The 13102-nt window shown below is 38.1% G+C and overlaps 1 protein-coding gene across 1 annotated transcript in view; it reads left to right on the forward strand.

Annotated features, from left to right (window-relative positions):
• Positions 1 to 13102, forward strand: part of ARID1B (AT-rich interaction domain 1B) — a 322513-nt gene that overhangs the window by 38686 nt on the left and 270725 nt on the right. The window lies entirely within an intron of this gene.

Consider the following 13102-nt stretch of genomic DNA (forward strand, 5'->3'; position numbering starts at 1 on the left):
GTCATGTAAAGAAATGGGATTTTTAAATTTCAGATTTAGGAAAATGCTAAGTACTGTGCTTGTGCAGACTGTAGGAAAATGTTTAGCATGGTTCTTTCTTCTGGGTACACTAAGCCTCATTGACTAAATTGAAAAAAAGGCTGCTACTTTAGTTCATGGCAGGATAAGGCTTTATGTTGTATTGTCTCCTTTAGAATTATCCCTTCTATTGAGTGTAATTCACTCTATAGAGGGAGGTGAGCACAGATTACAGATAATCACAGAATCAAATTCGACATAAGTTTCTGGTCCTTATGATAGTTTAGCTCTTCATCTTAATGCTGGTCATCTGAGATTGTTTACCGAAGAAAATCCCTGAAGTAACGGAATTGCATTATTATGGTAAATAGAAACATTTCAGTAGCTTCCATCACTCTTTGAAACAGTGCAGAAAATAATGTAGGTTGAAAAGGGAAAAGAAGTGATCTTTCAGTTGCTGAGAGATGGCTCGGAAATGAGACTGGGTCAACATTTTTGTTTGTTGAATTACCATGTAATGATGTTCAGTAAATGCTAATTTCTACATCCAAACTGGAGTAAGAGGCAGACAACATTTGTACAGAAAGTGCATAAGAATGATCAATGTATGATGACAAATGAAATGTATTTTTGTTACTGCTAAACGATTGTCATTTAGCTGGAATATTTAATAGCTGTAATCACATTTGTTGTTCTGCTTGGAAGTGGGGGCATGAGAGAGGAAAACATGCAAGCCCTCTGTGTTGGTGTTCTGAAAAAGGTTATTGTTAAATGAAGCAGCAGTTATTTTGTTATTGGGAGCTTGGTTTGCTAGCAGAATTAGTTGTCAGTCTGCACTGGAGTTAGGCAGGAAAAAGATTTTGGTGATCAGGACTGGAGAACAGAGCTGTTTGCTGCTTCACTAGGAATGTACAAAATCATTTACTTACAAACAGCTTATTTTACATGGCAGCAGGAGACATGAGTTTATTTACATTTGAAGTAAAATAAGCATCTTGCTTTAAGAAAAGGCTGCTGCATTACTCTGTTCAACAGCTGCCATATAATGACTGTGCCAGGAGGGTTTTAAAGTGTAGGTAAGGAATAATTGACTGTTATTCTTAATATTATAGTTATAGTAGTTTTTGTTAATAATATTAATCAAAGAATAATTGACACTCAAATGGTTGAAGTTATGTCCCAACCAATCATGCATATATACTATATGATTTTTGTAACCATATTGTGACTGTATTTCCCAATATTCCTTAGGGAACTCAGGGAGAGGTTTTTTCTGTTTTTTAAAAATCATGTCTGAGTTTCTCAGAAGATGCTATCATTTGTCTGTAAATTTGGACTTGCTCAAAGGAAGCAAGGGAGGCAATAGAGTATGCTTTTTTAAAAATAGGGAGTGTGTTTCCCACAGCTGAAAATAGGGCTGAAGATAAGGGGAAATCAGTGGGAAATTTGTTGTGACTTCGTTGGAAGTATAATTTCACTTCGGGGCCACGTAGCTGGGGTTGGGTGACTTGTCTTTAGTTGGTATCAGAGTAGGCAGAATTAATCTGCTAAGTCAATTGAAGAGAATTTCAGAATGAGACAGGTCAGTACCCTTCACTGGGACAGAGTTAGGTAGTTTTCTTCTTGGAACGACAGGCTGTTCAACATATATCTGATGTTGCAGTACTTCAAGGTTAGACTCCTAATGCTAGCAGCAACTTTTATTTTTTATAGACTAAGATTTATATTAAATTTAGCTTCAGCAAAAATCACAGTGGGAGAGTTAGTACTGCAAAAAACCAAAAGTATTTTCCATACCTTTTTTATCTAGTGAGTCTTAAATGACATGGGTTCCATGCAGTACAATTCAAGCTTGCTCAGTAACCTGTTTCAGTTTTGCATGTTTTATCACCTAGAACATTAAGACTTTTTGTGGGAGTAAATGAGTTATAAAACTTAAAAAAAAAAAACTATGTTTGAGACTGTTTAATTCTCTGTAGATAATTTTTTGTCTTTGTTTATATATTGCATTGCTCCTTACAACTGTCCTAACTAGGCACATCTAAAAATCATAATGTACATACTTTAACCTTTTTATATTTTGTTGTTTTTCAAGATGGATGAAAGAAAGATTCAAGAACTTAAGGAATAACTCAAATCTACAGCTCATGCAGTCTCTGTAGGCTTTTATTCTTCTGCTACCTTGGGTGACACCATTTTTGGGTACTTCTGGTACTTGTTCATTGCTTTGCCTAAAATAGAAAAAATGTGTTAAATGCTTGCATCCTTGCTGACAGCATACTTCATTTCTGAATCTTATAAAGTCTTTTGGGGTTGTGGAAGAGTACTAAGGAGAAAATCAGTGTCTGTTTTATTTCTTTGTGCACTCCATTATTTTCCCTCTCTTCTGAATATTGTTTCTTGGCAATGCTTTTTGCTTTCGAGTGTAAGAGCAAGACACATACCAAGTAATAAACAATTCAGTGACTGGACATAATTAGAAATCATATTTGAATCTTATATCCAAATACACCTTTTGGAAAGTAAGTGGATTTAGTTTTAGTATGTACATCAAAGGGGCAAATTGCACTTGCTTGTTAGTTTCTTTGATAGAACAGTGATTAAGTTTCTGTGTATTTCCTGCTGAACTGTCATATAACTTGCCTTTTGAGACAAGAGTCCAATCAAAAAACGTTTATATAGCCACTTTGGGAAGATGGTGTTTTAATCATAGAAGTAACATTAATTATCTGGAATCGATATACATGGTGTTTTACAGGCCACATTGGCAAAGATGTGCTTTACAGGACAGGTCAGCGGAACCGCCTTGTTCTTTCCACAGGGTTGTGTCTCTGTTCTGTGCTCAGCAAGTGGCGCTTAACAGAAACAAACACCTAAGGGTCTGTGCCAAGACAGACTGAGCCTATGCATGGACAAAGCAAGCAGGGCTGCTCAGCAAGGACCTCTCCTTTTAGCTTCTCCTGCCCCTCCTCAGAAACTCCTCTGCTGTCTCTCCTAACTTTCCGAGCTGGCAGCACTGAAAGTTGGCATGTGTTTTGACTCTTCTACCATACTGGAGAATGTTCTAAAGGACACAGGCAAATGGACTGGTTTGTGTTTTTCATTGGTTTCATTTTATTGCTGGTTGGCAAAACTGAGGAAAATTAGAAGCCAAGATATCCCCCTGCAGGTTTGGGAAGTGTGTACTTAATAGATTTATGGCCCTTTTATGTTTGGAAAGTTATTCTAGGGAGGAAACTATTATTTCTAAAATGAACCTTACGTCTTGCAGAAAATTATACTTTGGACCTCATGTTCACAAAAAATCCTACCTAATGTTGGAGAGCAGGCAGGTGGGATTTTAGTCCTCTGAGGTGATGCTGTGAGAAATTTCATGTATCCTTCTCAAACTGAAGATTGTTTTATGACCTGAGTAAATTTGCAGTCTTGCAGCAAGTTGTGAAGAGTAGATTCAGCAAATGCCAAGATTGTGTGGGATATTTGGCCTTTTCTGCTTTGATTTTATACATCACAAAAATTAGTGTTTTTTAATATTCCTTTAGGCTTATAACACCAGGGTTACAAGAGGAGCATAACCACAAAAAGTGATTGAATAATATCCAGGAAAAGATCAGATATACTTTGGGTATATCAGGTGTAGGCTTTTCTTTCTTCTTTCTCTCTTGTGTTCTGTCATCCCATTTTTGTCTTTCACATGTAGAAGTGACTAAAAATACACTCCTATTCTTGGCATGCATTAATATCTTGTAAAGCAGAATAAAAACTTGACAAAATACCAGAACCCTGTGTACGTGTGAGTTGCTGTGTCTTTACTGGGGTTGCTTTGGACCTGCTTTTAGGAACTTAGAAACTTCAGGTTTCTGCATATCTGGTTAAAAAAAAAAAAAAAAAGTTAAAAAAAGTAAAAGAGTTAACCTGGTTGTAAGACTGCTGTTTATAGGAATATGGAAAGATCTATATTACATGTAGTGTTGTGCTTAGTGCAGAAAACATGTTTTAACTTAAAAAGTATTTTTCATACGTGGGCCTGATATTATGTATTGCACTTCCAGACACAGGCGGGAATGGCTGTGTTCTGAATTCTTTCAGGTAGTAAACTTGGGTGATCTCAGTATTTTAATACATATTTGCTGAAAGAAAGGAGAGCACACTGGTATTTGGTGTTGATCTTGCAGTAATGAAATGCTGCAGATCGTAGGGTTTCTCACTGCATTGAGGTTTTGTTGGGTACTTTTTATTGTCTTAGAGATGCAGCATTTCTATTTGCAATACCGAATGGCAATTTCTCTGAAAAAGGTGGGTGCAAATTCTTAAATGAGAGTTTGGTAAAAGGCGTGGAAGGGAGCGTGGGACTAGTAGAAAAGCAGTATTGGCAGTGCTAGCCCTGATTGTACAAGGAATGATCATCTGCTTCCTGTGTGTCAATAAAAATGCAGGAGAGCACCTTTCTTGACACAGAGGTTGCTGAAACATCAGTGCTGTCTTTTTTTGTAATACTCCTGTGGATGTTTTTGCACAAAGTGGTATCTGTCAGAGCTTGAAATATTCTTGCACAGTTTCCTTTGAACAGGTAGCACAGGACAAGTTCTAGCACATAGCTGCTTGACATGGGGCCGCCTACCGCGGGGAAGGAATGCCTTGCTTACATTCGTCTGAGCTGATGTGCTGAGAACTTTGCCAGTCATTTTGCCAGTTACATACTGGGCTGTAAATAATTACTGAACTTCCATTTTGAATCACAGATTTTTTTTTCCCCCTTTTTTTCCTCTCCCTTTAAAGTAAATCTGTACCAGTGGGAAATACTGGGAATGCTTTAACACTTTGTGATCACCCTGGAGATATTTTTACAATGAATGTAATGTAAATCTGCACATCTTTATTGCTATGCCATCTTTGTTTTTGAAATGCAGTATTTGTTGTCCTTTTGTTGCTTTCACTAGTGCTGTTCATCTAATAACCACCTGGTGTGGGGTATGTGAAGTTACAGTGGGAAACAAATAGTGTGAATGGTTCACCTAAAAAAAACAATAAAATACTAAGACTTAATATTTTCCTGAAAAATGATGCCTTTCCTTTGTTATTTTCATATACTTGGCAAGAGATTGCAGGTGGAATTTGAACAGTGGTTGAAAACAGCATAGTCTTGTTTTTGCACACTGCTGCAGTTCTTAATCCATGCTGATAACATCTTGGTTTGGAAAGTGAGATATTCAGATATCAGGTTTTGATATAAAAAGGTAGAATGAATTGGGCAGTAGGACTCCTTGAAAGGATGTGAATTCCTTCTTGTCCTATAATTTTTCCTACGGTTGAAGTCAGTGTAAGTGCTTATTGGAGCAAGCAACATACAGCAGTGTATTTGTGTGCAGTTGCCTTGAGGGATATTTTTTTTTTTTTTTTCTTTTTTCTTTTTTTTTTCTTTCTTAAGATTCCCTGTCTTGGGGCAACTTTCTCTGTTTATTTGAAGGTGAAATGAGCCTTGCGAACATATTTGTCAGCTGAGGCAGAGGTGTATGTGTTTGTCTATATTGCTACGTTAATATTGTTTGTCACACTATATTTACTCATGGAAAATTAGGTGAGTAATGAAAGACTGAAACCTCATTCTGGATGGTGTTATGGATGCTTGGTCAGTATTCTGCTTGCTCTCCCTACTGGGTGAGGAGACCATATTGCTGTGGGGTCTCCGTGTTTGTGTTCAGGACGGCCACCACTGGCCATTAGCTCTCCTGCTGGCTTACATGGTTTTTAGTGAAACTTGCCTGAGGTTGTGCTATTCATGTCAGTTTTGCACTTAGCACTGCAGTTTCCAACTGGAGGCACAGAAGGCTTCCCATTTGGGTGGAGGAGTGAGGCTACCAGCCCTTCCTGTGGCAGCCTGTCCCTTCATGGAGTTATTTAGCAGGAAACTGCAGTGGCTATGAGCCGATGTGTCTCTAAGGCCTCCCCTTCTGCTTGTGAGACAGTCGAGGTAAATGTAGTGACAGTAGGGCTGTGGAAAAATCTGGACCTGTATTAACAAAAAATACATCTTGAAACAGCAGTCGTTTGGATGGAGGTATGTTTTGGTAACTATTAAGAAAAGACTTGATGTGTGAAAATAAGTGTACAGGTGCAAATCTTATATTTGGTAATCTTTCTTCTGAAAAGCTGGTGATTATATGTGGCTGGCTACTGTGTTTTAATGTCTTTGCCTGGACTTGTCGTACCTTTGGACACCTTAGGGTATCACTGATTTAGAACTGAAATCATACTGCATATCAAAGCAGCAGTTTGAGGTTTTTTGGTTGAGAACAAAATAACTACCTCAGAAATTCGAAGGTAACAGAAATAAGCAGTGTTGGCATTGGAGAACTCTGAAGCTATGAAGCTTGAATTGTTCCACTGACTAGAAAATATACCTAGACAGACCTTTTCTGACATAAGGAAGAAAAGTAGGGCTCACACACTTGATGCTGTAGAGACTCCCAGAAGATGATTACCAAGGGACGTTCTGAAGTCTCAGAACATCCCATGAGGTAGAGGACACCCACTTTTTCTATTTGGTGCAAGAAACCTAGCACCTCTCCTTTTCACATTCCCATTCTCCAGCTGCATTTGCCTGTCTTGTCAGTCAGCTGTGGTGGAAGAATTCTCGCTAGTAAGGTAGGGTTTTGATGCTGCTTTCCAGGAGGCAGAAGCTTTTTCTCTTTTTCCAGTCGCTCAGATCAAAAGGCCTTCCTTCCTGATAAACAGTTGCAGAAACAAAGATCATGCAAGTGTCTCACAGGTAGGGTGAATAATTTGGTGTAGTTGGTGGTGGTTTTGAGAAGCTGGTTATTGTCTGCAAAGAGGAGAGAGTGTGTCCTTAGGCTGAGCTCCCCCTGGAGCAGAGAAGCTATTTCTTGGGGTCACTTTGGCTTGGGTGAGTAGAAGAGCTCAGAGCTGGGGTAGTGGGGGTGAAGGGTAACATTACAGTAACATGTAGCACACACTGAGATTGAAATCATGGTTTTGTAGACAGCAGTGATCAAGGAACTAAACATGACAGGAGGGACCCCGCCATTTAATTACCTATACTCTAATGCTGGCAGCCAGGATAATAAATAAGAAAAGCTGAAATTTCTCATTTACAATTACAAATTTTGTCTGCTTGGTGTTACTTGAAATCTTGTGGAAATCTAGTTCACAGGATCAGAATGTTAAAATAAATGGTTATAACCTGTTTAGAGAGAATTGAATGGATAGAAGGGGAAGGAAAGTGGTACTCTGTATCAAGAGTGATATTATGTATTTCTAAGTAACTGAGTACTCGAAAGCAAATGATATTAAATCCTTGTGAGTTGTTGTCCTGGCAGAGAAAGCAGGAGATGAGGGTACTAACCAGTACCTGCTAGGTCCCACTGAGATGAAATAAAAGCAAGATGACAAGTCCCTCAAGAACATTACTTGCACTGGGGAGAGAAGGGGGATACAGGGACTGAACACCACCTTCTACAAGCATGGAAACTCTTAGGAATTTCTGTTAAAACTGTGCATGTAAATACAGGCAGCAATTTCTCTGGAAAAACATTGTATCTGCCACTGAGGAATTCAAAAGCAGATGAAGAAGAGCTAGCTATAGAAGTAAATCAGTGTTTTTTTAGTTGAAAGGACCATAGCTTGATTTAATTAAGTTGTATGCAGAAAGAATTGAGCTGAAATAAGCAACAGTATAAAATCCATGAGCATGGATGCGTATCAATTGGTAGATATGCTGTGTACATATGCAGACATGTCTATTGCTTTTGGAGGGACAGCAGCACAAAAGATGGGAATGGTCATGAGATGAATCAGTTGGAGGGATTTTTTTTTCTCTGTAGATGATTCTTGGAATGGCTTAAAGGTTTTTTTACTAAACAAATAATTGAAGAAAAAGTTGATGCTGTCCTGCTGTTCTTGTTTCCAGCATCTGTCAGAATTTTAGAACTAGAAGCTTCACTTCTTGAAGCAATTTCTTGTTTTGTTTATAAAGAATATTTTGAATGTGGATCAAGTTTATTTTGAAGTGGTTTATTTAACTAATGAAGACCTGTTTTAAAATGAGTAGAATTCCTTCAACTATAAATGAGCACTAATTATGATTTTAAAAAATGATCTGGTAAGAAAGAACTGTTCTGTTTGCCATTTTTATAATGTAGTAAGCATGTTAAACTTAAGGACTGAATAAATATTTGTTTAAGCACCTAATTGCTTAAATGAGTGCATGTGGACATTAAATACATTCTTCTGGTTAGCAAAAAGATTTGCCAAGCATAGTGTGAAAGCTAGAGCTAATAATAAACTGAAACAGAATAGTTACCAATCAGTGAGACTAAACTTTCCTTTAAAATAATAAAAAAATAAAATTAATGCAACACAAGATGAAAATACATTACTCACACCACATTTTCTTATTGCCAGTTTAAATGAAGATAAGACCAGACTTACAGAGAATACTTTGATTTGAATGCATCCATTGTGATCTATGAACTAAAATGCAGTTCTCACTTACGGGATATCGCTTTCTTCTGGAAACGCAGTGACAGAGAAAGCTTTGAAGGTCATGGTAGATAATCAGTTGAGTGCAAGTTCCTTGTGCAGTCCTGCAGTTTAAAAGCATTAATATGATATTTGGCTGGGTAAAAGAAAGTGATACTGGCAAACTGAGTCTGGGTTTTGGTCCCTCAAAATGGCTAATAGAGATGGTGCTCAGATACAGAGCTCGGGTAGCTATATAGTGAACTGGAGAGTGTGGTTAGTAGTAAAAATTCCAAAGAACTGAATAACCTTTTAGGTTAAAAGGATGTGATTCAGGTCTCTTGGCCTGAGCCTGTGTATAACAAATACATTGAACAGAAGCTTTAAAGAATTCTTCAGTCCAGCACAGAGGTATATGTGGGCTATACGTTCACAGACAAGGAAGATCCATTGGCTGGAGAGCTGGAGCCACGTGCAAATGTTGTGTAAAGCTTGTTATGCCCTTCAGGTAACTCAAACAATCAAAATAACCCTGGGAAATCTGAAAATTAACATGGTCTTTAAAGTACTGAGTGATATGAATGTGAAATCACTTTCCTTCTGCCATATTGCAATCAGAGCATTTGTTTTTGTAGTTAATCACATGTTCCAGCAGTGTTGTCAGTTTATTAAACCCGCACCACATTGTTCTGCCTTCAGAAACCAGAAACTTTAATTACTAAAAAACCGATGTGCTCTGGTTCCTAATTTTGTAAGAGTGCTTTTTGTGGAGGTGGGTGCTCTGGGCCCAAAATGTTTCCCATCAGGCAAGTAACTTAAAATGCGTGCAGAAGGTGTGAAAACACCTTCTGGAGATGGAGGGTATTCTTACTTCTTCTGAAATGCCACATGTAAACTGTAAGAGTTCAGAAGACACAGAAATGGTATTTTGTGTCTCACTTGGAATCATATGCAGAATTGCACCTGCATCCTGCAGAAAAGAAACCTTATTTTGAGAGGGCAACAAGCCGGCAGGCCAGCCTTTGGGCTGCTATGGTCTCCACAGCTGGGACAAGCTTGGCCGTGAGAAGTGCTGACACACCATAGCTGACAGGGAGGACTTCTCAACAGGACACTCACTGAAGGGGACACACAAAAGTTTATATCCTGAATTAGACTTCGTCCAGCTCTGTAAAGCCCATTTAATCAGTGGAGGTCTTTTCTCTTTGAGCTGTTTATATCCCATTGAAGCTTACTGAGAGGTTCTCCAAGGAAGGGAGGTCAGGTGTGGACTTCGCATGAGACACTTCTGGAGAATAATTTTTGCATTTTTGAATGTTGGTTAGCCATCATCTTGATTCTCAGGCTTGTGAAATCAAAACTATGCAAATAAAGCAAAGATTACCTTCCTGGTTTGCTTGTGAAATTGTGTGCAAGTGTACCCATACTAAGCACTCTGCCATGTATATCTTCTTGGCTGCCTTGCCATGCTTTGGGAGTAAGGGTCTTAATACCAATTGATTAACAATTTATTTTCCAAAATTGACCCACAAGGAAGCAAATTTAATAAATTCATAAAACTATACAGCAGATTAAACTGAGGCTCAATCACATCAATTTAGTCTGGCGCTATTAATAGTTAAGAAATGGCTTTATATTTTTTTAATACCCGGAAGCCGTGTTATGATACACCCAAGTTACTTTTCAACCTCTCTTCTAGACAATGAGCAGTTATTACTAATTTTTATGTAAAATATAAATCTTTACTTTAGACATTTTGGAGGTATTTTGGAGAATAAATTAAACTTAAGACACTATTTATGAGAATTTTACATGTAAGTTTTGCATTTAATAGTTCAGTTTTCTTTCAGATTTTGGTAAACCTAATAAAAATGTAACTGGAGTTATATATTTATGATAATTTCAGTTGTATGTGCTTTTAGGAATGCATGTATATTACATACTAATGAGCAAATGAGATAACACTTTAGAATTGGAATATAGAAAGAATCCTAGTAATTAGGATGCTTTGGTGCAAATTTTGACTCTGCTGCTGAACTGCTATGCTAATTTATTATAAAATGCATGATACTTGCAAATAAATGATAAAATACCTACCTGGTGCTGCATATCAGTAGTGCTTTATCCAAATAATGTTTATTGAGCATAAATGGTGTTCTTGCAAAACATGTGAGTGAAATCTGAGTTTTCGGTGTGCTGGAGTTCTAGCTTGCTTTGAAGAAATCTGCTCTTGCATGTCAGGTAGAAACACTTGTGCTGTAGATGCAGCAATTAATTGCTTTTATCTCAGCACTTATTTTGATCCCCCCCAAAAAGTTTTGTCTGGAAACCTTTTCTGTCTCAGTTGATGTCAAATGTGCCATATTTCCATCATGTGAAACTGCTGCCCTCTGGCACCGGGGCTCTAGATTTGTTCTCAAGAGTAGTGGGGTTTGCTGTGTTGTTTACCAGCTCAGGCTTAATTGGGTCACATCATAGGAGAAGGTCTGGAGATTAGATGGGAAGACTTTTCAAAATAAGTTATGAGTAGGGGAAGCAGAAACCAACAGAGATGCACTCAGGGGACAACAGGGCCAATGCAAGGAGTCGAGTAGGCATCTGCAGGACTGTGGGGTACAAAGCTGGTGTGACTGCACCGAGAGGAGTGTTGCAGTGACTGATCTCAATTGATGAGAGCCCACATGGGATATGTAGCTATGCATAGAGGGGAAACTCTAAATTTTAGGTGTTCTTGCTCCGCAGGAAGCACCAAGGCTTTGGAATAATTAACATCAGGATTATTGAGGTAAGAGTGCTCAATGGTTTATTCAGGCTCAATTAGTTTTATATTTTCTTCCATGGTTTAGTGATGAAGGATGTTACTGGATCCCTGAAAGATCAGTATACTGCAATGTGTACATGTAGCTTGTTAAAATAGTACGTGTAAAAGCAGTTTCAGAAGTTCTATTTATGTGGACTAACTGGTGTGTTTTTTCCTTAAAACAACTTAAACATAAAATTTGTTACAGTTTCCATTTGGTTGCCAGGTGTTGGTTGTCACTTTTTAGAAAACAACAAAAAAAGAAAGGTCACCACCAGAAAAACATCTTGGCCTACTGTATCGCTGAGAACTGGGAAAAAAGGTATGTGTGTGGGCATTCCCTGCCACTAGCCATACTGGTGAACAGTAGGTGCTTGAAAGCAATTCACTGTGTGTTTCTGTCCTTTCTCTTCCATCTGGTCCCAGTTTGGTTGAATTTTGTCTTGGATGTACTATACACATGCATGTATACATGACTATATTATAAATACACATCCATATATGTGGTGATGTGTAGCTCCCCGTATCCAGAAACGTGGATTCCTGGGCAGTTGTAGGCACCACTCTTAGTCATGGCACTGGCACTGGCTGTTCTTGGCCCTGTCAGCGTAGTGATGCTTTAAATCTGGGATTTACTATGACAATTAAATACAGAGCATGTACAGCTCACAAATCCCCCTCTGCCATGACCCCAGATATTGATTTATTTGATTGGACAGTTGGAAGACTATTCGGAATTATCTGTGGAGCAAGCAGCATTTTGAAACCAGTCTTTATTAACATTAAAATGATTTATTTCTCCTTATCTTTAAAATAACTTGGAGTTTGAGTCTGACATTGCATAAATCTAGAGGTTGTGGTGGGTGTTTGAACAAATTTTATGCAGTCTGCTTATTCACTTAAAATTTTCACAACAAGTATTCAGAAGCTGCTTCATTTGAAAGGACAGAGTTTTCACAGCTTACTGGGCTGCAGATTTAATACGAATGAAATTTGAAAGCTTTTGCCAGGACAAGTGCATGCATCTTTGTATTGCACCACAAGTTGGTGGTTTAGCTGAAAAATAAATCATGAATGTCAGATCTGAAGAAGAGCTTGTGTGACTGCAAATTTGGGTGTGCAGTGGTGCTTTTTTTCGTCCAACTATGTTGGTTAGCCTGGTGAGATGCTCTCTCCCCCTCTACAGGCTTCATTTTATTTATTCCATGTATAGTGTTATTTGTTTATTTATGTATTTATTTTTAAGTATCGTTTGCATTCTGGTCTAAATGTGCTTGAAAATTACCATCTGCTCTCCTGCTATTTAGATAGGGCATGCTACAACTGAGGTGAAGAGCTGTCACATCAAATATTTTCATTCTAGCTTTCGCACCTTTGATATCAAGTTACATAATTGCAGTGCAGGACCATTTCCAGGGATTCCTTATTTTCATTTTAACCCTACCGTTCCTCCTCCCAGTCTTTACTGGATTTTGCTGCTTTTTGAGAGTGTTTCCAGTGCAGATGCACATTTGTGGGTGCTAGGAGAGGACGGTTCAGCCCCTCAAGAAGGGCTTCTCCTTTTGGTAAAATGTTAAAATTAGTGGAATAAGCAGGACTATAAAATTAGAATTTGCCTATTTATGGTGCAAAATGTTTATGTGCAGATAAAACAGATAAGAGTAGGATGATTCTGGGCTTAGTTGGGTTTTTTTTTTCCCCTAACGTTTGGTCGTTTCTTTTCTGTTTTCCACATTTCTTGTCTTTTCTCAAACAAAGTTAAAATACAAATGGGTCAATGACATACACAGAATGTATTTCTCATAA

The sequence above is a fragment of the Prinia subflava genome, chromosome 2, assembly GCF_021018805.1.
Source record: "Prinia subflava isolate CZ2003 ecotype Zambia chromosome 2, Cam_Psub_1.2, whole genome shotgun sequence".
Taxonomy (NCBI): Eukaryota; Metazoa; Chordata; class Aves; order Passeriformes; family Cisticolidae; genus Prinia; species Prinia subflava.